Source organism: Lissotriton vulgaris, chromosome 1_1 (genome assembly GCF_964263255.1).
Source record: "Lissotriton vulgaris chromosome 1_1, aLisVul1.2, whole genome shotgun sequence".
NCBI classification, from domain to species: Eukaryota; Metazoa; Chordata; class Amphibia; order Caudata; family Salamandridae; genus Lissotriton; species Lissotriton vulgaris.
The window spans coordinates 808,018,042-808,043,850 of NC_141685.1; the positions used below are offsets into that span (position 1 = coordinate 808,018,042).

Genomic DNA, 25,809 nt, shown 5'->3' on the forward strand with positions numbered 1-25,809 from the left:
TTCTATCATGGTGACCTCCACCTGCCATTGTTAACACCTGCTTGTATCCTCCCTTTTGCCTATGGCATTGCACTGCCCATTCTTTAGGCAGCTGTGCTTTCCAGCTTGTAGTATCACCACCTTGATTCCAGTGATCCACTTTTGCCAGGCTCCTCTGCCTGTGCTATTAACAACTTCCCACCGCTTTTCCTTTATCCATCTTTCTTCCCTTCTTTATATTAATTGAACAATGTTGCCACTGTGCACTCAAAATTTCATCCAATAATCATGGAGAGTCTATCTCATCGGTGTGTGTCCCTGCCAGTACGTAGAGTCCACTGGCGCCGACTGTAATGAAACAAGAATGCTGGGAAGGAGAAATCCCTCCTAGCTTAAATGAGATGAAAGAATGTCATTGAGGTAGCGAGGAGTTGATATGCGAATATCTTGATTTATTAATGTAACCCCTGATGAAGGGCCACTCGTTACTCGAAATGCATTGGGTTATTCATCAGTAGATGATTATATGATTATTACCATATAGATCACAAAGGGATCATTGACGGACTGATGTCACTGGAGTGAATAAAACTCTTCAATTTGGAAAAAGAAGTGTTGCACGAATCGTCATACTTTTGTGAACCTGTTTATTTTCGTTAAGAAACTCTCAGCCAGCTTGGAGAGATTTCTCCTTCCCAGCATTCTTGCTTCTTTATATTAAGTCATCCTCCATTCTTCTTTCACACCACTTGCCTGGCAACTCTAGCCTAACCATCCTATCACACACAAACGTGCCTGTCCACAGACACTTATGCTTTGACTTTAATAACACAGTGCTCCATAGTGAGCCTCCAGACCTAAACATTAAACACAAGATGTAATTTTAAGACTCAAGACGTTGAAAACTGGCTATAATACTTCAGATGAGGCTATGAATGTTCAACACTATGATCCCCATCCAACTGGAAATCCCAGACTTGTCAACCTAAAAAACGTTTTAACTCTATGAAAGGGTAAGGCGTTCATCTCGCCCTCTAAACCGCATTGGAGGGTCCATTTAGAGGCTGGGCAACGGAGAGTGGATTGGGGTTTAGTGCCTGTCGTTGCATAAGGTGCCTACCCTATACCCCTTTCAAAATACAAAAAACTGATTAATTATCCTGCCTCCAGTGACCTGAGAAAAATGCAAAACCCTGCTTCGATTCGGAGAGCCCAGAGCCTCCAACACACTATGTGGCCCATGTGGGGTTTTCTAGCCTAATCTAAGCTTGTCGTGTGATATCGTATTTTCATTGGGTGACTGTTTGAAGACTTGCGATTTTGAGTGACACATGGAGGATTAGCGTGGTTTGGAAGATCTGAAACAAACCACATGACCGTGGACTGCAGAACGGGACACAGTGCACCAATAAGCAGTTATGTATTCACTGGGAATTTACAATGCCTCTTTGAGCTGGTTAAGTCTCTCCCTCTGTACCCCATACACTCCTATGACTGAAACTTTGTGATATTTTTTCATCCCCTTCGGAGATTATCTGAGTCGAGAACTCTTGAAAACTTGAAACCCCTAAACTGTGCCTGATCTGTGGGTGTTAGGGTGGGTAGCTTGCATTACCACTTCTGTAGTGCAGTATTGCACCGCTGTTTCTGTCAGCCTCTTACCTGTTTTGTGCGAGGGAATCCTGTACAGTAACTGCCAATGTTGGATCTTTGTTTGCGAAGATAGCTAGCTTTCTTACGGCAGTGAGTGCACTTATGCCCAACCTACCCATTCTTCCTACCTTAAATGTCCGTGTGTCCAACATGCACTTAGCTGCAGGTCTACCACGACACTTATCTGGGATGTTTGAGTGTGCAACTTGCTGCTTACTCTGTTTTTTGTGTTTTATTGTGGGTGTGTGCGGGGGTACATTCACTACTCCAGCCAGGGTTGTGCCTGTCTGTGTGTGTGCGCTTGCCGTCCTGTTGCATCACATCAGTTGTGTACACAAGACGTGCCTGACTGCACGCCTGTCATCTCTCTCGGTACCTGTCCGGTTTCTACCAGAAATGCCCTTCACAGTACTGGTTGTGTAAATACAAGTTACTCTGCTGTGTGTGGTGGAACTATACTATACATGGGACGAATGCATTTCTACTCTCCGTACTGAACTTGTGTTGAGGTTGCGATGATGAGTCCTGAGTTCCTGTGTGTGTTTAACTGTTGTATTCGGCACATAAGCACCGAGATGTGAACAAACGAAGCCTTGCTGTCTGTGCTTTACCTACGCTAGTCGCTTACATTAAATTAAGCTGATTTCGGCATGTGCAATACACGTACTACGTAATTAAGGGAATTTTGCATGATTGTTGTCTGTAAAGGAACGTTTTTATTGTTGCTGTTGTGCTCTATACGCCTGCAGGGAAGTAAATATGCGCTGCTCCTGTACTTCTGAGCATGGAGTGTTATACTGTTGATGTCAACCCCGTACCTGTTGTGAGCTTTAATGAAGATTAAGACATCGGGTTCTCCCTACTGAGGCACAATTTACATGCTTTGTCATCTGTTGTGTTTGAAAGCACATTGGAACTGTTTTGACACGGTTTCAGATCGTGGTGAAGGTACCTCGTTGATGGTAGGCGGCCGGGGCGTGAGGTGGATGGTCCCTCATTTCCACCTCCTTACCCCGGACATTTATTTCCACCTCTGCAACCCTTTCCCGCGTATCACACCGCCTAAAGCGCTTCTAAAACCGCTGCCACAACCCAGGCGCTCCGCTTTCGGTTCTGCGCTTAAGAGCCCCCGAAAGAGGGGCACGCCCTCCCGAGAGCTCGAGCGGCATGGAGGCGGGACCCAGTCAGTCAAGCAAAGAATGAGGAAGCGGAAATCTCAGCCAAGCGCTCCCCCTGGTTACTGCAGTGTACCGAGCGACCAAAACAAGAGGATGCCCCGGTCTCCCGAAGGGGCCTCCACTCACAGGGGCACACATGAAAAGGTATGGTGATGGGTCGGGTCGGCACCTGCCTTCCTGGCCACACTCGGGCCTAAGGCTGTAACACAGAGAAGGTTTGTACTTTTTGCGTCCAATAGTTGCAAGGTTATTTCCTCATTAGCTCGTGAGTAGTGCTCTCCCCACATCATGCGCACCAGCCTGAGGGGCTTTACTGTCAGCATTTTGGTGGGTTTCCCCGTTTAATCTGTTTGGAGCTGCCTGTTTTCATTGTTTGCAGATGATATTTCATATTTTGTGTAAAGCCTTACAATCTTTACAGAAGCGAACAGGCGCCATTTGTTTGCCTGCTCAGCAGTTTGAGGACTTCTAGAAAAATGTTAGCATTAAGCCAGAAGTATACCATTTTGCTGCAAACATATCCCGAGATCCGTGTAAAACTGCAACTCGCAGCTTTAATTTTCCGTAGAGTCTGCTTGTCCTTTCAGTTCTGAATCTTTAACATGCGCGCTTTAAAGTTTAACATTAACAACAGTTAGGAGACACAACAAGTAATTCCCTTTGCGGGACCAGGATTTATTTTAATTTCAGTGGGAAAAGTGCTCGCACAGACTTGGCGCATCAGCACACATTGGCTGAGGCTGGGAAACTTACTGTATTGATTTGCACAGCAAGGCAGGTCCTGGCTTAGTGATTTACCCAGCAGCTCACACATAATTATTGGGAAATGTGCATAGCAAAACAATCCATAGGAAGTAGGTGTTGTGCACCGCAGGACGCGTGCAAGAGGCTGTGCTCTGCACAGCTGGACACCAGCAGGCTTGTTACTTGCAAAGCAGACTACCTGAAGTGAATTGGGTGGTAGTTTACTGCCGTAGGCTCCTGGGGAATAGAGTTTGTGCAGTTCCTGGCAGTCTGGAAGTAGAGAACTGGTTTCCATGTATCTCTGAATGATTTGCGATGAGGTTCACAATGCATAGGGCGTTGAGTTTGGCGCCTCGTTTGGCCTTGAACCTTTTATTGGGTCATTCGGACGTCCTATTAAATATCTGAGTGAACGGAGATTTGAAATGTTTTTATAATGGTTAATTGTGTAACACTTTACCCTCTCTAATGTCGCTTCAAAACACTGGAGCTGCACTGAAAACAAATTGAATGCACGAGGAAGGATTGTGGTAGGTGAAGTGATATCCTTATAACACCTTTGTATATTACCGTACAAAATGATTATTCCTGTTGGGCACCTAAATCTAAGCGCCTGGTTGCCAGGGAGGGTGAGAATATCAGAGGTAGCGGAGGTCACAGTAGTGGCCGAGTTAAGGGCGAGGTCAACAGGAGTGCGAAGGTGTTAAAAGATGGGAGTATGAGAGTAAAGGAGAGAGGTGTCAAGGCCTGGCCGAGATCAAAGAAGTAAGATTTTTATTAATGGGAAATTTAGTGGGCTTTTGTTGTGCATTTTTTGGAACTCTAAGGGGCTCTGTGTGACGGTTACCTTTCATTGTGTTAAGTGACGTTAATGGAGATGGGGGGTCAAGGGATGTCTTTTCTACAACTAGATGTGATAGGGTTTACTTTTTATGAAGTCCACTTGTATTGGGACTTCCTGTTCCCAACGGAGTGAGGGTTGGTTGACCTTCCTGGTGTCCTTTGGGGTTGGATTAATTTGCCTTTCCTGGCGTCTGGTTCGGTTTGTTTGTATGGCCTTTGTAGCAGTTTGATCGGGTAGCTCTAATTTTCTTTGAATGTGTTGTTTGGTTCAACCAGGCTGGTTTCTAAATTAATTCTAGGTTTGATGATTTGGTATATTTTTCTTGGGTCTATTTTGGATTGACTGCCCTTCATTTTGGAGTTTGATGGGTGTCCGTTTCCCTACTCTGCAGAGTTTGACTCTGGGTTGGTTTCCTTTTATCCACAATGTTGGCTTTCTTTTCTTCAAATGATGGCTAAGTACTTTGTGGAATTTGTTCTACCAGTGTTTATCCATTTTTAATTGCCTGGTCTTTTCTAAAGTATTCTATCTGGTGGATTGAGAATAATGATCTAAAGCATTTATTTACTTGTCTGTCTTTAAAAATGGCACAGTGCTCATCATCGCAGCTAAAGAGATGTGTCCAGGCTTCCATTTGGAGGTGGAACTTTAAAAAAATGTTTTTAGAGTTTTAGATTTTCAATCTTTGATAGCCTGAGCTTGTCTGTTAATTGAAGTCCAGTTGAATAGTGCGAAGGTTAGTAGCGCATTCTTTTGTGGAACTGAAAGTGTTGTCACCAGTGTAGCCAAGATGCAGTGTAATATTCATCTTAAACCCAGTTATATTTATTTTGAGTTCAAGCTTGAAATTCTGGAATGGTGACATAATCTCCCTGCCGAATCACTGCCTTCTTGGAAGAATCACTGCCTTCTTGGAATGCTCTTGAGGCAGATAATGTAACTTTAGAGATTGGCGTGATTTTATTTTCAAACTTTGATAATTTTGAAAGCATGTTAAAGGAGACGTTTTGGTTTTAATCCTTAGCTGATATGGGGTAGACAAGTACACATAAGAAACACCTCTATCAGTAAATTTGCTCTGCATGAATAACCAGTACAGAGATCTTTATCATCTAAGGCAAATCCCCAAACTTTCTCCTGACATTCTGGCAAGTCATTCAAAATCCAAGAAAAGAGGAATCTAGAGTTGGTTTATAATGCTAACAACGCCTCAGTCCTGTACCAAACAGAACTGTAGTAAACAGACAGGTTTACAATGTGTACAAAGACGGTAAAACGTGTGTCCAGTTGAGTGAAGGCCCTCTTCTATTTATTGTACATTGCATCAATCTAGGATCGAGGTGACGTCCAGGCAAAGTAGCCTGTTATGAAGAAAATGTAAATTTTTACATCAAACTTGCCTATGTATCGCTAGCAATTTCGTTACAATGTTTCCTTCTCTTTTTGTCTCTTGCTTTCCCTCTTTGCTTATTTGTCTCTTCCTCTTTCTATCTTATTTTCTTTTTCATTTTACTCTCATTCTACATTGGTCATTGTATGAACAAGACTCCTTTTGCAGTTGCACTTCATGTAGTAAAAGTTTTAGCAGGCTTAGTGTCTGCTGCAAAAAATACAAATTTTTAACACGTGGTTGTCTAGATATTGCCCATTTGTTGAAGACTGGCATTGTGACGTTGTATTTCTTATAAACGATAGGCAAATATCATGCTTAAAAAGTGCTGCGTTTTTAGTGAAATTAAAATGTAGTTGTGGTTGCCCACTCTGATGGGCGATTAGTAACTCTTTCATCCGGCGTATCTCGACTGCAAGTAGGTGTCAATGGGCATCCTTCAAATAATACCCAATGTCTCACACCCTCATTTCTTATAAAGGATCAATCACACTGTCACACTTTTAGGTATGCCAGAAGCATGTTGCAGTGATTCGTTTGTGTATGTTATTAAAGGGAGTAACTGAATACATTGCAGTGTTCGAATTTGTAACTGTTTTCACAGCTGCCAAGTATTGAGCAGTAGTTTCAGACTTTCTTGGTATTTTTGCCAAAACGCCCATTGCGTTTTGGACTTGTAGTTTCACCTTTAATGTTGTCCGGATGAAAAAAAAATTCCAGTATGCAAAATAATTTTGGATGAAAGGCTAGGACTGGCAGAACGTGTAACACATTTTGGGGCTTTGCCAGCTAGGTATGAAAACGAGGCAAAATAAAAGGCAAGAATGAATTTCAGCTTTTGTCTTTAGTGCTCTCATTAGCCCTTTACACATTATTGCCCCGTTTTACTTTCAGCAATTCCTGTGTATCAATATATGGTATAACATTGCTTTTGGGCAGTTGTCTAAATATGCCCAGTCATCTTACTTGAAATATTTGGGTTGATTGCTGGGTTTTACATAGTGTAAGAAATTGGATCGTTTTTTAGGGTGGATGCGGGTGCGACTATCCACCTCAAGGAATAATGATAACCCATATCAGGATGTACCCTCAAAGTCACTAAGTTAGCCTGAGCTCAACCCCTTGATAGCTAGGACACAGATCCAAGAGGCTTAACTTGCAGCAATATTTAAAGTATTTATGCAGTTCCACAACAATAATAAAGTTGGAATGCAACACAAAACAAATTAGAAAAATCGAGTAAAATGTAATAAAATAACACCAAAATGAAAAAAAATCCAATAAGCGGAATCGGAGATATATATTTTTTTCAAGTTCTAAGTAGGAATAGAAGCATAAAGTGACAATAATAGTCATTAGCCGCAGTAGACCGAGAGCTAAGTTCAATTTGATCGTGACCGCAATGGAGCGTGGCTCAGATACACCAACCAAGTTTGTCCTTGTCAAAGATTTAACTTTTTGACTGGAGTCTTTTAATTCCTACTCCACCACAGAAGTGCATTTGGAACCCCCCCCCCAAACAAACTCACTCACTCACTCACTCACTCACTCACTCACTCACTCACTCACTCACTCACTCACTCACTCACTCACTCACTCTTTTTCCTCTCTCTCTTTTTCCTCTCTCTCTCTTTCTCCTCTCTCTTTCTCCTCTCTCTCTCTTTCTCCTCTCTCTTTCTCCTCTCTCTCTTTCTCCCCTCTCCTTCCTCTCTTTCTCCTCTTTCCTCTCTGTCCTCTCTTTCTCCTCTTTCTGTTCTCTTCTCCTTTCCCCCTCTTTTCCCCCCCCCCTCTTTTCCCCCCCCTCTTTTCCCCCCCTCTTTCCCCCCCTCTTTTCCCCCCCCTCTTTCCCCCCTTTTCCTCCCCTCTTTTTCCCCCCTCTTTTCCCCCCACTCTTTCCCCCCACTCTTTCCCCCCCTCTTTTCCCCCCCTCTTTTCACCCCTCTTTCTCCCCCTCTTTCTCCCCCTCCTTTTCCCCCTCCTTTCCCTCTTTTTCCCCTCTTTTTCAGACACCAGACACAGGATGCCAAAATAATCCTTTCAAGTGCTCCCACAGTGTCATTTGTAAAATACAGCACCTGACCTTTCAAGCAGGGTTTGACATTGTAATGTCAGAAAGGCTGCTCACACACCCCATATTCTGTCCGGTTCATAGAAGCCCTCTCTGCCCATTCAGGTCGGCCTAGCCTTTGCTTCTTGGAAACACTCCACACTTTTTCTCACCTATTCAGATTTAGCCTCCAGGAACTTCATTCAAGGACAAGTTAACATTCTAAACACTAGTTTACCTTATTATTCATTGACTCCGGCTTAACAATTTAATTGTTTTTAAAAACCTATTATAAATAGTTGTCTAATTTTTCTAGCTAGTTCACAAGATACAGAATTATCACTTTAATTTGTACTTTGGTTTTCTGCATTGGACAGCTAAGCCGTCACAGTAAAAAGTAGCTTTTGGGGGCTACTCACTGTAAGGAAATGTTAACATTACATTTCTACATGTCCTAATTTGAAATGGAATGCACCCTGCCTTATAGGGGTGATTTATGAATATTTAAAAGGTACGTTTGATCTGTCAAAAGTGTTAGACAAGTTGAATTGCAGTTTTTTCACTGCTACCATCAGGTTACTCTGCGTAGGCCTGAAGCAATGTTTGTGCTACCATTCTAGTGGGTGTCACAAAAGATGCTGCAGTCCACTAGTGTCATTTAATTTCCAGACCTTGGGTGCACATTGTACCATATAGTGTACAGAGTTCTAAAACAATAGGATCCAGCAAAAGATGAGAAATATGGGGTGATCACACAGAAAAGGCAGATTTCCTATACATTGCATAGATCTTGTGTGATAAATTGATGAGCACTACTGCAAATTAGTTTTGTCTGTAGGTTAGAGGGTGTCCTCTAGCGCCTATAAAAATCTTAAGCTTGTTTGCAGTATTTAAAAATTGAGACCATACTTGCAAGAAAATAGTTTGCCATTTTAGGAGCCCCGATTAAATTATTTTACACAGTAGAGGGAGAGTGCCACAAACTAACCGCACATACTAAACAGTGCTTCCGCTCTTGAGTTTGGCCAATTGTCTGTTTTTCCCCCCCGCTATTTATTTATCTGTCGCATGTATTCTCGCAGTAAAAGTTGTTCAGTGGTCTCCCCCAGGTATGTTTGTGCTTTTAGTGTGGTGTACTTGGAAGGTGTTGGCACATTATGCTTACTGCAAATACCGCATTGGTGCCATTCCTACTTCTGCTCACATTGCTGGAGTAACTCTTGAGTTTGCTTCCCCCCCGGATTGCACTTCACTTTTTTGTTTCCTACATCTTGGTATGGGCCAGGGCATCTTCCATGTCATGGCTTGAGAGTAATTCACCTATCTGTTCTGTGAGGTGGATCTTTGGGGACAGTCACCAGCTTGACATGGGTCAGGAGAGCTTTTGTCAGGTGTATTATCTGAAGTGATATTTTAGGGTGCTTTCGGATGTAGGACACCTGACAACCTAGAATTCGTGAGCGCAAATACATTAAACATTGATTTTGTATACTTAGTATTGCAACAATGAGTATTTCATTGACTAGTGGATCTTACGCACTACAACTAGTCATTGCACATCATCTTGTAACAGCAGCATCGCTGTTCCTATACAGAAGAGATGAAGCAGCTGTTTTAATTGTATTCATTTTAGATTGAGGACTATCTGGAGTGTCCAGCCTTAGTAGTCCCCTGGTCTTTTCAACCTGGGGTACTTTGTGGAGTGGCGGGTGCTACTGTTCGTCGCCTACCTGACCCAAGAACCATCTAGATTTGACGCACCCTTTGGTCCACAGAATCTGACACACGCTGAAGAGTATTCTAATCCATGGCTGCCACATATTTAAATGCACCCAGCAGCTTGTTCGACATTTTAGTCCTGTATCTGCTTGTGTCGGCTATCACTCCTCTGTACTCTAAGTAGGCCTTTTACCACTTCTAATTCAGCAGCACTCAACCCTTGATGACCGCATTAATGGACACTTCCGCATGACTACACTGTACCTGAATGCTGTAGGTGCGGTGTAATCTTCAACAATTAAGAGAGAAAGGAAGGAGTTGTTTTTTAAAATCTGTCAGCCTCGCCCCATTTTCTACCTATGTACCCTACCCCACCATCACCTCTGACTCCTGCTTGTTAATATTTACCTATTTAGTCTACTGTGCATGGATGGGTATGTCATAAGATTTGCTGTGCTATCCCTAGTCCACCTTCCTCTCAATACCGCTGTGTTTTTGACTTGTGAAATTTTGCAATTTCAAGGACGGTGATTTTTCACAATCTGTGTACCAGTATTAGCAGTGGGCTGTAAGCCCTTCTTTGTGAGCAGACAGTTACAGCTCTGCAAATACAGCCTATCTGTGCATTCAGTGTATTTTAATTAAGTTTTTTTAGAAAGAGCTAGAGCCAGCAATTTCAATGGCGTAGTGTATGGTTTCTGTTACAAGCGGGATGATGGATGTAAGCAGTTTACCTCCAACACAGAAGCAGTCTGCTCTGCTCGTGTTGTTTTTTAGGTCTCGCAGACCTGCGATACAGCGCAAATGCGCTGCTCGCTCTGCGAGGCTTTTTGTAATAGAGTAGATTTCAGCAGGGGACTTGAAGCCCCGCCCTTCATTCCTATTGACTGGCGTAATCATTTATGCTAAACGTTGGCTTCCCATTGAAAACAAGGCTTCTTTGTTACCGCCCTGTCTCCTTTTGGGCTCGCCCACCTGGACTAGATTTACTTGCGGCCTGACACGGTCTCCTTTAATTACTGGGTTAAGCACTTTTTTTATTATTTGTGTAATGGCGACTTTGGCAAGGGCGGGCGCATGTTTATTATTGCATCGCGCTTTCACTTTAAGTGAAAGCGCGATTCAAATATAAACAAGCGGCTGCCTTTGCCCAATGGCGAGAGCTTGTTTTATTTGTAGCTCGGTCCTCTTTCACTTTGGGGGCCGTGCATGTCTTTCGGTTGTGCGGCTGGTGTTGTGAGTATCACCACCGAGCAGCATGCTGGTATGTGGTTTGTTGCTTCGTCCTCTTATGATTCCTGATCACACCGTTGTGGGGGGATTTCTTGTGAGTCACTAGTTTGGCAAATGACTGGCTTTGCATGCAGCTGGAGTTTGCGCTTTATTTTCACTAGGAGACCACGTCCGGAACGTTACACGTAAAGAAGAAGTGTAATGCTTTAAAGGAAAAAGTAACTAAGCGGGATGAGAAAGAGAGAAGGTGCGTGAAGACCTGAAGAACGTTTGACAACTGTGAAAGGAGGTTGAGGACAATGGAGGCAGATCGGCGAGCTGGTGATTGTGAACAGCTGTGAGGAAACGATCTGTTGAAAGTGACGAGCTGTGACAGAGGGAAATAAGTGATACTTACTGTGCGCCCGGTGCAAATAAAAGTGGTCTAAGAGGCGACTGTGAGGCAGCTCTGCTTGAGGAGAACGGAGCCATGGTAGTGACCGGAGCAAGCAGCGGAAAGCCGACTGAGCGATGTTGATGAGGAACATCGTTCGGTGAGCGGAGCATTGGTGTGACAGGAGCGAGCGGTGGCGCAGTCTGTTGAGAGGAAGAAGTCCTGTGGTGGACGGAGCTTCGGGGGAATCTGAGCAAGCTGCAACTGGCTGGTGAAGCGGCACATCGTGCAGTGAGAGGAGTTTTCACAAGAACAGGGACGTTCTTGTAGCGTGTGAGGAAACGTGAACACCCCGGTGAGAGCGAGAGAGGCCCATCGGGAAACTAAGAGATTTCGTCAGCGGCTGATTCTCCAAAAGATCTCTGTGAAGCACATCGGCAGATTCAATTAAAAAAAAAAAACTGCATAAGGCAGCAGAACAAGGTTGGAGAAAAGAATAGAGCAACTCGGAATCCTTTCTGAGGGGGTGGTGTGCATAGAAGCGTAGGATTCGGCGTAATTGACTATTTGAGGTGAAGTAAGAAGGAGAGACTACAGGCAGTGCGTAGCGGAGTTCTGAGAAGGATCTGAGGAGACTAGGACGTGTGAGGCGACTGGAACAGTCTGGTGAGAGTGAGAGAGGTGTTGAGGAAGCTAAAATACAGTCAGCGGCTGATTCTTCAAGCGGTGTTGTGGAATTTGTTGGCAGATACACTAGGGAGGAAAAGTAGAAGAACTCGTTGAAGAACTCGTTGAAGAACTAAGGAACTTAAATATTTGGGTCACCTAGAGTGTATGGAGAGCACCATAGGAAAGTTGTGACAAGAAATAATTTTGTGCATAACAGATGTTAAAGGATTTTACAAGTAAATGTGGTGAAAAGCAATTGTAAATGAGGTAACAAGTAGGCAAAGGAGAGTGCTGAAGTAAAGTAGTGAATTTTAGGCGTAAATCATAATATTGTAAACGGTTTATGGGAAGTTAGTGAAACAGCAGGTAAGCAAATGTATTGTAGACTTAGCACAAATTAAGGGTATAGGCATTACGCGGAGGAAGCATCTGGCAAATAGTACTGCGCTAATATAGCAATTAGGTAGTGCACTGGGTGTTAGTAGTACAGTTAGTAGTGAGTGTTCCCACAAAGCTAGTCACCATAGATATGGCGGCAGCTAGCATGAACCAACCACCACCCTTCCTAACAGAGGAAGGGGAGCCAGTGCTGCCATGTAAAGATAGGAGAAAGGGTTTTGAATCCTATCTGGTTGCAATAGGTGCAAGTGGGTTTTCAGCTATAAGGAGGCAGAATATACTCCTGATAAATCTAGGAACTGAGGGAAGGAAAGTATTTGACAGCCTACCAGATCTGGAAGGGGTAGTAGAAGAAGGTGATATGGATATATATGATCAAAGCTTGAAGAAATTGGAGTTGAAATATGCTGATAAGATAAATGTGGTGTTAAAAAGACCAGTTTTATGGAAGGGTACAAGGGAAAAGTGAGAAGGTAGGGAACTACATAGCTTGCCTAAGAGGGTGGCAAATACATGTGAATTTAGTGATTTAACAGAATCACTTATAAGAGATCAGTTGGTGAGATGCACCAACAATAAGAAAATCCAGGAGAAGTTGTTGTTAGGAAATCCAGATTTGAGAAATGCTATCGATATAGCCAAGAGTGTGGAACACACAGCAGAATGTGTGAAAGAAATGAACATACTTGAGGGGAGCAAGGTAAATGAATTTGGTGACAGTAGGGAGGACAACAGAGGAGTTTATGCTGTAAAGAATACTAAGGGAAGAGAATTTTATAAGGAACAAAACAAAGAGAGATAAGACGAGGGGAACAGACTGAAATGTTTTAGGTGCGGTAGTACAGGACATTTAGCGAACAGCATCAGTTGCTTGGCTAGAACTGCAACTTGCAGGTAATGTAATAGAAAAGGGCATTTTGAAAGAGCATGCAAAGATATTTAAAAAAAATCTGAATTTAGTAAGCAACTGTGATGTAAGTGAAGAAGGTTATGTGTTATGCATAGACAACAAACATGGGAACTTTGTCAGAACGGTAACATTACCTAAATGTGTAATTGATGTTAATGGTGATGCAATAGAAGTATATGCAGATTCTTGTTCGCAATTTACTTTTATCAATGTGAAGACATACAAGGAAAAATCGCAGAAAAGAGGGGTAATGTTGCAAACTCCTGATGCATGCCCGGTTGGTTACAACAGAGAGAAAATACCCTTGGAAGGAATGATCACTAGTAGACTATCTTTTAAGGGAAGAAGTACTGTAGGTAAGGTCTATGTGGTGACAGTGGGGCCAAACTTACTTGGATGGGCACATCAGAAAGAGCTAAGGATGAAACTAGACTCCACAGCTGAAGAGCCAGTTATGCTGGTAGGAAGAAGAGTGTGTGGTGTAGAAGTGGTAGAAGAGCTAAAAGAAGTTCCCACTGAGAATTCATTTCTGACGAAAGAACCTTCTAAAGAGGAAATTGGAAAATATTTGAGGCAGGAGGCGATGGAGCCTGCGGAGAACTCTGAATGGGTCGCGACCATAGAAACAATAGCGAAAGAGAGCAATAACAAAATAAGACTATGCTGTGATGAGGTGAAGTGCAAGAGAATGAATGCACCTTTTATTGGACAGTTGGAAACAGGAATGGACACTGTAATAATTACAGATGCAGGTACTAAAGGAATAGGTGTCACCCAGTGCAAAGGTGTAGCAGGGGAAGGTAAGATAATGGTCCTTGCTTCAGGGTCCCTCACTGAAGCTGAATCACGGTATTCTGAAGAGGAGAGAGAGGTTGTGGTGTATTATTGGGCAGTTAGACATCTCCGAGCTGAGGAGGAAGTTGAAGTCATACCCAAACTGGAAGCACCAGTGGCCGGAGGTTGGCCCAAGAAATGTGGAGGACTAGTAGAACAGGGGAAGGAGTGTTGGGAGGTCAGACACAATTTAGTCGTCCAAGGACAGAACCTGTTCAGAGGGAGGAAACTTATGGCACTGGAGAACATGAGAGAAAGTATTGTGTGATTCTGGAGGGCCATTTGGGTTGCAGTCTAACGGAAAACGAAGTCAAAATTCTTCACTGGTGGCCAGGAGTGGACACCATGGTAGAGATACACATTAGACAGTGCAGCAATTGTGCTAAGAATGATAATACAAAATTGAGCAGGGAAGATCCAGTAGCGGCAGTTGAAGTACCTAATACACCAGGGGAGAAATTAGCAATGGACCTTGTGGGACCCCGGGAGGTAAAAAGTAGGGAAGGCAGGGTCATCATCTCCCTGGTTGACAATCACTCCAAGGGAGTGGTGAGGATAATTGTGGAAAATGTGAGTACTAGCTTGGAGATAGTGTCCTTGCAAGAAATGTTCAGGAATGAAGTAGTTCCTTAAACATGGGTGATGGACAAAGGAACCCAGACGATTCCGTTACATATCAGTGAGCTCTTGCATAGAACAATATTGCACTGTCTAGAGTGAATGGGATGTTCCAAGAGAATATACAGTTGAATAGCAGCATGACTAAGGTGGGAAAAGCCCTAGAAGAAACGAATGGGTTGTACCCGGTCACGCCACTCAGTGTGACGGGGTTATCTCTGTTTAAATTAAGGGAAAAAAGAGGAAAAGAACCAGGTACTAAGATGAGTTCTTTATGGCTGAGGGGAAAGGAGGAGGAGATGAATGATAAAGAACAGATTGCAGGAAGAATAAGGAAATATCAGGATAAGATGTAAATATGCACTACGTAGACCTGGACTAACTGAACAGGACATGGGAAGTTGGAGGCAACGTAAAGGCCGTGCTCCCCTGATCAGTCCACTTGGGGTGTTCTAGTTCCTGAGAGGCTGAGAGACTACATCATGTGGGGAGTACCTGTTGTGTGCTGTTCTGTTATGGGGTAGGAGATGTGTTGTAATTTCCTAAATGCAATGTTGGTACATTCTGTTCCCCCTCCTTTTCTGCCACTGTTGGGCTGACCCTCTGTGCTGTAAACATTCCAAGGTGCACTCCTGATCCGTATCTGACTGGCAGGGCCATGGATGTTGTTTGTTCCATACCTAAATAAAATACATCAACTGGATTGTGGTGTGGTCAATTATAATAAGACCCTACAGGGGGGAAGCTCGGGCCCAAATCTGCTCTCAGTAATCGGAGGCTTAATGGCTGCGGTGTAAGAGCCCTAATAATTACGTGATGCTTTGCATATTGAAGGGCTGTGTTTTCGTGGTAAATGGAAGGGGAACGGGTCATCTCAGCTCAGGCGCGCTACCAAGCAGCGATAGTCTCAAGATGGTACCCAACACTTTCCAGTCCCGTCGGGCTGAAACAAGTACCGGAATTTAAAGTTCAGCAGACTTACATTCTGAACATAGGAAGGAGTATGTGTGTAAATACTAGGTGGGCACCTGAACGTCTTCAGACCAAAGCCCATGCCTGTCTTCAGATCACCTAGGTACACATGTTGGTCGGGATTATGCTGCATGCACTATGGTTGATTCTTAGGTTAAATCTCTTCTTATGTGCCTGCCAAATGTGTTATTCTTTGCTCTTGCTTTTATGGCTTTCCTGGACATCGGTCGGTGTGTGTCATTTGGATTGTAGCTCAAAACATTGTCTGCAGCATTTTGTGTGCACAAGCACCTCTGGATAATATTATAGACTCCTACTCAGAAGGTTAAGTGTTCAATTCCTGGAGTTTATGTGAAGGCTAGGAATGCGTAAACAAAAAAACAAACATTTTCAATGCAATAGGTCTTGCATTTACGCGAGTTTGAGTTATTGACATTGCAAATGACAATGCCTTTTATTTTTGTTTTCGTTTTTAAAACATAAATAAAAGGAATTGTCATTTACAATGCCAATAGCTTAAACTCACGTAAATGCGAGACCTATTGCATTGTAAATCCTTGTCTTGATCAAGCGTCTACATTTCCACCCACGTGTGTAATTTAAGCATGGGAGACTAAAATGGGAATTATCCTGCCTGTGATTGGGTGACACAGGCATGCCCATGTAGCAGAAAGTCTAATATTAAAGTCAATATTTAGGAGGTAGGAAATTTGAAAACTAGTTGTTGTGCCCATAAATGGGAATGGTATAAAATGGGGTGGTGATGGACTGAGCATCTGAACCAATCAAACACGCACACCCAGTCAACAGATCTGGGTTTACTCCATCACCGTTCTTTAGCCCACTCTGCCACCCCAGTTCAGACATGGCCATATGCAAATCAGTCTGACCCTGTGCCTCATGGGAACAGTCCAGCCCTAACTGCCAAGCCATGCCTTCCCTGGACCGGAAACAAACTTCCGAGGACCGGTTTCTGGCATTCCATCCGTCTTCAGCCCGGCTCGCTTGAATCCAGTGGCAAAGTGAGCATAAATGGGAGTGGGCCATCAGCCACAGTATCCTCAACACAAAGGCTCCTTTCCCCACCTTGTGAGTTAACATAAAAAGCCATCCTTAGTGTGGCACTGTAACGTCCACAACAAGGACGTTCAGGGCCTACAAACAGATGAGGGGAAACAAGTGATCTTTCAGCCTCTCTCTACCACAGTGTACCTACCCATTGTCCACTTTTACGGAAGTTCTTTCATAAAAACCGCATGTCTAACCCATATCGGTACCACATATTGACTGAGACTGAAACACTAGCACAGTTGTCCGATTTCATAGAAATAGTTAAGGATTGTGGTTGTTTGGAAGGATTGATACTGTTACTCATTAGCACATTTTTGATCCGTTGTTTACCCAAGTCCAGCTTCTGTTTTGGAAAGAGTAAATCATTTGAAGTTAATTTCTTGCTGAAAGTTTAAACGACAGGACTGAGCCCACTGCTGGTCTTTCTTTCATTTGCATGCACTCCATAGTTGCAAAAACATTTCTTCAATGGTACCTGCCTTGATTACACTGCACTTTTTTCCTGCATTGGGGTCTTCAGATCTACACAGAGGGAGCTGGGTATCTGGTGGAAGAGCCAGCAACCTTAAGTTTTTAATTCGCATTTCTACCACAGATGGTGTGGAGGTTTGATTTGTGCGACTTGTGCAGCATTGCATTCACAAACTCGCTCACTACAGAATTAGAACTATCATGCGTTGGCCACTTTAAATCAACCCACCTAATTGTTACATATAGTGGTTGTGTCCTCAAAATTCAACCCACATTTTTGCTTTGTGTTGTACTGACATACAAGTGTCATCTATTAACTAACATAATGCACCACTACTGCAGATGGCACGTGAATTGGCTTCAATACATTTAGAGTTTCCTAGGCCTATTAGTTGTTTATAACCTCCTAAAGGTGTTGAAGTATGTTTTTGATTGCAACGATAAGAATGAAGCTCCTTTCTTTCTCAATTTTATAGTCTGGCCATTTACGTCTGATTCTAGCTGAAGTGGAGAACCAGGGTGAGGAGTGTCATCCAGTGGTTCCCACCCACTCCTCTTTCTGGTTGCTTTGTTGTGATCACACAGCTGACTGATATCTTTTTTTCTCAGCATGAAATGAATGTTGCAGTGTAGTCCAGTTGAGAACTGGTTTTTGGAAGGAGTGAAATCATCACTTCTAAGTCAGTTACCAGCTTGGTTACTGATCACCTCACTCTGTCGCGAATCGCTACCTTTTTTTTAACACACTTAATTAATGACCGCAATATGACAAGTGCAATATCGGGGTGAATCATTGGGTACAGTCTTTTCCATTCATAACAATCCCCATAACCAGACCACACTCGTCAGTAAGCATATTGTCAGAGGACAATCAAGACCCACCCAAGTAAAATCCGCGTTACCAATCGAGCAATTAACAAATTACACCCTTAGTGTCATTACAGTGGTGTGTATTTTACATGTAACTAACAGGAACTTATACAAACCCCCCTGCACACTCCCACCCTGTCCCCCTTCTTGTCTGTCTTGTCTCAGCTTTCGTATTGCCCGTGGGAATTCTATACATAATCATCCTGCTAAAGGATACAGTGTCCAGAATGAAGTTGCTATGTCTTGAGCCTACAGGGCCTACTACTCGAAAAACACTGATCGCCCGTGTGTATTACTGGGACGCTGCATCTTGTGTGGGGGACAGTTCGAGTGTGTCTAATGCAATCATCATGGTTTCCCAATCCAGTGCTACAGGTTGCCTCCTCAGACCACTCTCCTCTTCTCTTCGGAGAGCAGCTCCCTCCGCCCGACCCCATTGAAGCATATTCGCCTGCCAAGCGGCAACCGAAGAGGGTCTGGGGGACTTCCATTTCATCGTCAGAGCCCTGATCGCTAAAATGAGTGCTAGATCTAGGAATCTCAGACGCACTTTTTGCATCCCTGAGCGTCTACGCAGGCCCACAAGGCAAAGTAAGGCCTCGTCTGGGACCGGTAGTTGTGTCACTGTGGTTAGGGCCTGGCGTACACCACCCCAGTGTTCCCGTAGTCGAAGGCAAGACCACATTGTGTGGATAAAGTTCGCATCTTCCCCTTTACAAGGGGGGCAGCAATGTGGGGAGTCCGGGAACATACAATTAATTTTTTTTGGGGTAAGATACGATCTATGTAGCACCATCGTCTGGATGAATTTAAGTCGTGCGTTACGCGATACTCTTTTAGGGTGTTCTAGCATACTCTTCCATGCTCTGTCCGTGAACTCGGTCCCAGAATCATCTGCCCAGTGTGCCCTAAGGAATATGAGCGGAAACGCTGCATTTGCCCGGATCCCAGTATACAGCCAACGTACCAAATGACCCCCAGGTCCCATGTAATATAAAAGGTGTACTAATTCATGTTGTGTGGGTTTGTTCCTCTGTGGGGCCCATGTGGTTCAATATAATACGTCACTGTGGCGTGTAACAAATATAGGCGTGGTGGTGCTCCCGTGGCCTGCGAGAAGGAGTCATGGTCCGGCAGACTACCATCTCCAAAAAACGCTCCCACCTCCTCCGCTCCTGTATTCTGGTTCGTGTAAGTCTCCCCTGTGGTGTAGGGATGCCTAATATGGGGATATTCGCTGCGTATGGTGTTACCTCAGACGTGTAGGATAGGCCCTTCTTCCAGCAGCACAGGGCAGTCCTTTACAGGAGGGGGCAGTCCGGGGGGGGATCAGAGCCCTCGGCCGCAGCAAAGAATGAAGCTCGCCTCGGCCTCTGCGGTGTAAGTCCAATTTCTTGCAAATTCCTGCCCGCCGTCCAGTATGAGAGCCACTGAAACTGACTAGCGTAGTAGTACCCTCGAAAGTTGGGGACCCCCAGACCGCCTATTGACGTCCCTAATTGGAGTTTCCGAAGGCTAATACGTCTACGGCCAGCTCCCCAGATAAGACTAATCAAAATGGTATTCAATATATTAAAAATGGACTGTGGGAGGACCACCGTCGCTAATCGCTACCTAAGTCTTTATAAAGTAGCAGAGCCCTGTCGTCTCCAACAACAATGTAAGTAGCAGTGCACCTCCTTGGCATTGTTTATTTAATAGTGCACTCACCTTGTTGCAAATCTCCCAAACTTCACCCAATTAAGTGATTGCTTTCTCTGAACTAAGGAAAACGAGGAAAGTGAAATTCTATCTTTTAATATTCTGCCTAAAGAATAAATGTCTTTTTATTCGGGTGGCTAAAGGCCAGATACATTTGACCAGAAAGAAAACATTCTGTGGTATAATTTTGGGTGGTGGTGGGGTGGGGGTAGTACAGAAAGGACTCTGAGGCGAAGACTATGCTGTATTTTTATCATTTTATTGCTCAGCAGCCATGTTACTTCAACAATAACAAGTAGAACAAACTTATTTCCCCATAACCCATGGGAAATGAAGTCTCAAACTAAGAAGTCCATGTCCAATCAGCAGCTGCCACGTAGTATAATCCTTATAGTCCCCTGGCATTTGCTGCCTTTCTTCCTGCAACCAAGCCGACTGTGGAAGTTTCTCACTCCTATTTGGAAGAGCCCGTTCCTGAAATTTAAAGAGCCTACATTGTCTATCCTCAGCAGGATGCACGATTACACCCGGTCCCTGGTCCAACTTTTGACTGCAAAGGAGCCCACCATCAGTTCCAAGCAGTTGATGTGCAGGGACTGCTCTGCGGTGGATCCCTTACCACCCAACCGGAACCACTGGCATCTGACTCGATTACCAGATCCGATTGCGAATTGAGCATTGCGTGGCTGTTCCGCACTTCCATGTGGGAGAGACACGTCTGATGCTCTTCCCTGGTCTCGTCTGACAGAGTACTTGGGAGTATATGAGGCCACAGCGAAGATGAGATGCTTTCAAATGCTGTAGGGCTCGAAAATAGAGTGGTTCTGGAAAAATGGTCTAAGTGGAGGATGACAATTGCTATTCGGTGGAGAGAGGTTCTCTGTTTCGGTAATGTTTTCCTCACCTCAGGCAGGATTTTAACTATTTTCCTGGAAGGAAGGCTTAGCGTAGTCACCATCGAATCGATCCCAAACCCCAGAAAGGTGGTGGAGCACGAAGGTACTAGGCTTGGCTTTGCTTGGTTGATTACGAAACCAAGGCCTTAAAAGAGATGCACTGCCATTTGTAGGTGGCGTGACGGAGCACTTGGGCATTGGTCCATCAGCTGCAGATTGTCCAGGTATATTATCAGACATATACCAGGCTCCCTCAAACATTCGCTCACTGATTTCAGAACCTTGATGAAACACCAAGGAGCTGAAGACCGAGCCGTAAGGTCGTGAGGTAAACTTGAAAGTTTGGCTCTGGAAGTGGAGGAAATGTCAATGTGGTGGAAAAATGTTCACTCTGAGATAAGCATCTTTGAAGACCATTCACTCGTTAGATCAAACAAAATGATGGAGGAGGTGTATGCCCTCAATCTTTAAGTGGCGGTAAACCACTTGTTGAACTCCCGGTGATTGATCACCGGGCGCTGACCACATCTTGCTCCTGGACCAGAAACAGATTGAGTATAAACCCCGGGTCGATGGGGGTGGAGATCAGAGGACAATTTGCCTCTTTTGCCAGAAGCTTCTGAATCTCTTGCTGAATCAGGGTGGCCTCCTGCCCGGAGAAAAGGATGGGATGTGGGAAACCGGTTTGGTTGGAAGGGGGACCTGTAGAACCCCTGCACTGTGGGGTCCGTTGCGGTGACCTCTGTGGCGCGATTGCTCTTTGTTGGCGTAGGATCCCCCGAAGCAGAAGTAATCCTGCCATTGTCCCTGCTGAGAAGGTTGGCCTGTGCTGGAGGCGGAGTACTGGGAGCGGCCACCCGAGCGCCCCCTATCATGACCAGCCTGGGGAAAACGCACACATTGAAAATGTGCTTGACAGTGGATTGGGCTATGCTGAGTGAGTTGAATGTTGAGATAATCTTGGCAAGCTCTTTGAGGAACGGATCGCAAAGGACCCGCCTTGCGCCACCCGACCTCCCTCTAAGGTAGCCAACTCTCCCAGCTTGGGGTCGATCTTAATTAGCAAGGACCTGCACTTCAGTTGAGAGAGCGCAGTTCGCTTTACCAAGAAATATAATGGCATGCTGGGCTCGGCTTGAGAGCACATTCAGGAGAATTAGGGCACCGGAGGCCTTGGCTGGGTAAGTCTAGGGGTGGCAGTGGGTTCGTTTCTAAAAATATTTTCTTCGACCTGGCAAACTAATCCAAGTCCAATACCGCCCCCCCCCCCCCCCCCCTCCCCCCCCATCTAGTCATGCAAGCTATGGCACAGTTTCTACGAGTCGGTGGTAGAGGCCAGCTTTATATGCTAGGCAGTGGCCACCCACCAGGTAAGAGGAAGTTGGGCTGGGTGGGGAGGTGAACCCCATGGAGCGCCCAGAATTCTTCAGTCAGCCCACTAGGCTCTTGTGAAAGGAGGTTGACTAGCAGCACAAGACAGCAACAATGTTATTAAGTCTTTAGCAGGCACCAGATTGTAAAAGTCTGACTATGGGACAATAAATGTATGTGAGCTGGTAGATTGCAATCCTCCCTAGGCTATCCACAGTAGGAGAGGCCCGGCAGACAACCGCCCTCAAAATGTCTAAAACTGGCTTATGTATTGTGAACTGCAGCCTAGCAGTCTGCCTGAAAACAGGAGTCCCTGCTCCTGAATAAAGGCCTTATCCCACAGGCTGGTGGGGGATTATGCACCTGTTAAACGCCATGGGCGGAAGTGCTTGGCTAGCTGGGAAACTGACACTCTATCTGCGGTTCAATGAGTCTGGTAAGCATCTCAGCAGGACCCGGAAGGAACACACGCCCTTTAGCTGTCGTTGGACCGCTGCAAGCTCAGGCCTTGCAACCCCTTAATTAGGGGAAAATAACATAAGAAGTGCCTGCGAAGGAGCAACAAAGCGTTCCTGTGCCGCTGAGGAATCCGGTACAAGCCCCTCGCTAAAAAGGAAAAGCAAGGCAAATCACCGCACAACAGAATGTAAACAAAAAGGAACAAAGTCTTTTCACTTAATTTGTATGGCTACGAGCAGCGTGGAAAGAGGGCAACTGGCAGTGGACTATGGGGATTATACTCCATGGCGGCTCCTGATTGGACATGGATGGCTCCTGATTGGACATGGATTTCTTTGTTTGTGACTTCATCATTTACCAAGGGTTATGGGAAATGAGGTTTGTTCTACTTGCTATTGTTGAAGTAACATGGCTGCTGAGCAATCCAATAAAAAAAAAAAAAATGAATCCTCGCATATGGGTCTTGACATAGTCACAGGTTGCTTAAGATTAATCTGATAAAAATTCTAATATAACTTTGACATTTGTGAGCGGTGTAACATTTCTACAGAAAGCAAGTAAAGGGTGAACTTATCTTTCCCCAAAACGCCTTAAGGAAGTTGTGACCAAAAGCTATGAGGCTTTCTAGGAAAGATATTTCATGTCTGCCTTATAGACTGGTTCAAACACTTGGCCACAAACTGTCAACACTGAGTTGATTTCCAAGGGAAATAGATATCTGCATAAAAAGTTATAGAGTGGCCTTTACGTTAAAATGAGGATGAACTTGGATCTTAATGCTTCTGGAAGATGGAATATTATTCTGCTCTAGTTAAGGCCTAGTTTTGCAAAGTGGAATAAATATAGGAGTAACTGAAGATATTTGTTTTAGGCTTCTTTGGGCATACTGTTTTAACAGTGTTGAATGAAGTTGTTGTTAAAACCATTGCACTTTTGATGATGGTGCAACCGGATGATACTTCCAGGTTACCAAATTCCAAGTGCAGAAGAGCCAAACTGTTAAATTAAGGGACGTGGGTTGTTGGGAAGCACTTGGCCAATTTCGAATCATCTTTTTTAGTTGTAGACATGTTAGGGAAAGTGGCAATACCATAGCCAGTAATTTATGAGGTAATTATTGCACACAACCACCGTTGTCTTTGCCCCAATGAGTACCATTTGTAAGCCTTAAAACCACTATTTAGCATTTAAAATTCCTGACTCTGGCAGTACATGTTATTTTCCATGATAACTACTTTAACGGAAGAAAAATTAAAAAAGCTGTTGGACCTGGACCACAGAGGGTCTTATGAACCAAATAGCATCTTGTGAAGTTAATATTTTCACATAAATGGTTGAAGCTTGTGGGCTGTGTCAAGATTTACCTTGCTAACAAGTCTAAATAGGCAAACATATCCCTGAAGTGCAGTGATACCAGCAGTTTGAAGACCTACAATTCATGACGCTGATTAACTTTCTGAGACTTGCTGATAATTCTCTTACTGCTCAGGCAGCTCGCATGAGCTGGGTTTCTCCTCTTAGCAGATGGATGACTGATGGAAATCACTATCATTCTGCTAAACTTCAAAGTGTATTGCTAGCCTTTCATGGTCTTACATGAGATGTAGCATGTGAGCCAAACTGTGCATGCTTCCAGAGAATGTCTAGTTGACCCCACCGAGGCTGCAACCTCTGCCGTGTTATGAGCGGGTGGTTGTGAGAAGTGGAGCGGGCAGTGTGAGATATGGTGTGTAAGGGGAAACTCTTCTGCTAATAGGTTACTGTGATGCCCAGTAAATAGGAATATCATGAAAATACTAATTTAAATTGTACACTTTCTTTTAAAATGCTGTTTATATAGTTTATTTGTGGCCAGTATTACATTATTTATGAAATACTTACCAGAACCTGAGCTTAGTAAATGAAAGAAGTCAGTCCTGCTCCCTGGCTTGCTCTCCCCTGTTACTCAGTGTGGCCCAAGGATGGGCTCCCAATGTCTGTTTGTGAAGATTGTGCTGCTGCACCAGACGCATTCCGAAAACTAGCTGTAAAGTACTGCTTTACCTTGTGCACTCTTGTTTTTAGACGAGACCTGACTATGCTGTCAGCCCTTACGATACATCCTTAGCCTGTGTTTGATGGTGACCATGTCTGGTCCTTCCTGGTTCTTGTGGTACTTAACTGGTCTTGTTCTTATTCTCAGCCTTTATCTGTACGCCTTCTGTATCCCTTTGCACCTCCCCCCTTTCTTCTGGAGCAGAAGCAGTAGTGGGTTTGGATGATGCCAATTTAGTAAGTAGGGGAAAGCGCAGCGCATTCCAAGTGACAGAAGGAAAAATATGCCGAAACATATAGATGTTTACTTCACTCTGATGAACGTCATGTAACCCAATCATACCTCATGCATTACTAATTCATTTATATGTATTTGATTATACATTCATGTTTTTCTAAAATGTAATTATTGACTAATTGCCTGACTACATGTGTGTTCTCTTCATTTGATTGTTTACTTTGTATGTAAATTGTTGTCTGTAGTATGATGAGCAGTTCTGGGAAATCCATTATGTCTTTAGTTTGTTTTCCTACATGCTGCTATATACTCGTCTTATTATGAACTAAAATGTTTTTTTTCTCCATCCTGTATTTTTTTAATGTACTGTTTGTCTTGTTGCCTTGCGCTGATGACTTTATAGGTGTGCTGTTGTGTACTGTGTTTTGCTGCTTTCCCACAGTACAATCCATCTATAAAACTCTTTGCTTAATATGGCACGCCTAATACATGGTATGTGTCGTGAGTTTAGCAAAACAAATACTTAAACCAAACCTGAATACAACTCAAAACCACCCACTCTTTACATAGTAGATCTAGCAAACAAATACTTTCTAACCATATACAACTGAAATCAAATCAAATCATTTATTTGTTTCGAAGGTTAAAAACCATCATGAAAATACATAATCATCATAATACATAATCACAAGAAGGAACATTCTGAGCAACATGACAATTGTTAAAAAGAAGACAGAGAAAAAGACATCCGGTTAAAAAACCATATATAACTGATTACATTGAAATCACATCACTGTACCAAGAGGAAACCAGTTTAAGAATGTGCTAAGATAAAAAGTTTGCAAAAAGAACAGTTGATGGACCGAATGCAGAACAATGTCATACATTCACCCCAGTACAGAGATCTGGGCCTAAATCCATAGTTTTTTTGCTCACCATGCCATTCCAGTTTGGACCCAGCCATATGCAAATCAGTCTTGACCCTGCGCCTAATGGGAACAGTCCAGCCCGACCTGCCAGGCCAGGTCCTCCCTGGACTGGAAACAAGCATCTTAGTGAGGAAATATAAATTTTATGGTCGAGAAATGTTCCCTAACGTGTACCCCACCGTCTCCATGTACCAGCTTAAAGTGCAT

The 25,809-nt window shown here is 43.9% G+C and overlaps 1 protein-coding gene across 9 annotated transcripts in view; it reads left to right on the top strand.

Moving 5' to 3' along the window:
- Positions 1–25,809, top strand: part of RC3H1 (ring finger and CCCH-type domains 1) — an 828,931-nt gene that overhangs the window by 80,132 nt on the left and 722,990 nt on the right. The window contains exon 1 of one of the 9 annotated variants that reach the window (XM_086956796.1): positions 2,832–3,025. The exons of 7 other annotated variants lie outside the window; for them this stretch is intronic. The gene's annotated coding sequence lies outside the window, so the exon portion shown is untranslated. Of the gene's footprint in view, positions 1–2,831; positions 3,026–25,809 lie in introns of those variants that run through there. One more of the 9 variants, XM_086956766.1, reaches the window with a different exon arrangement.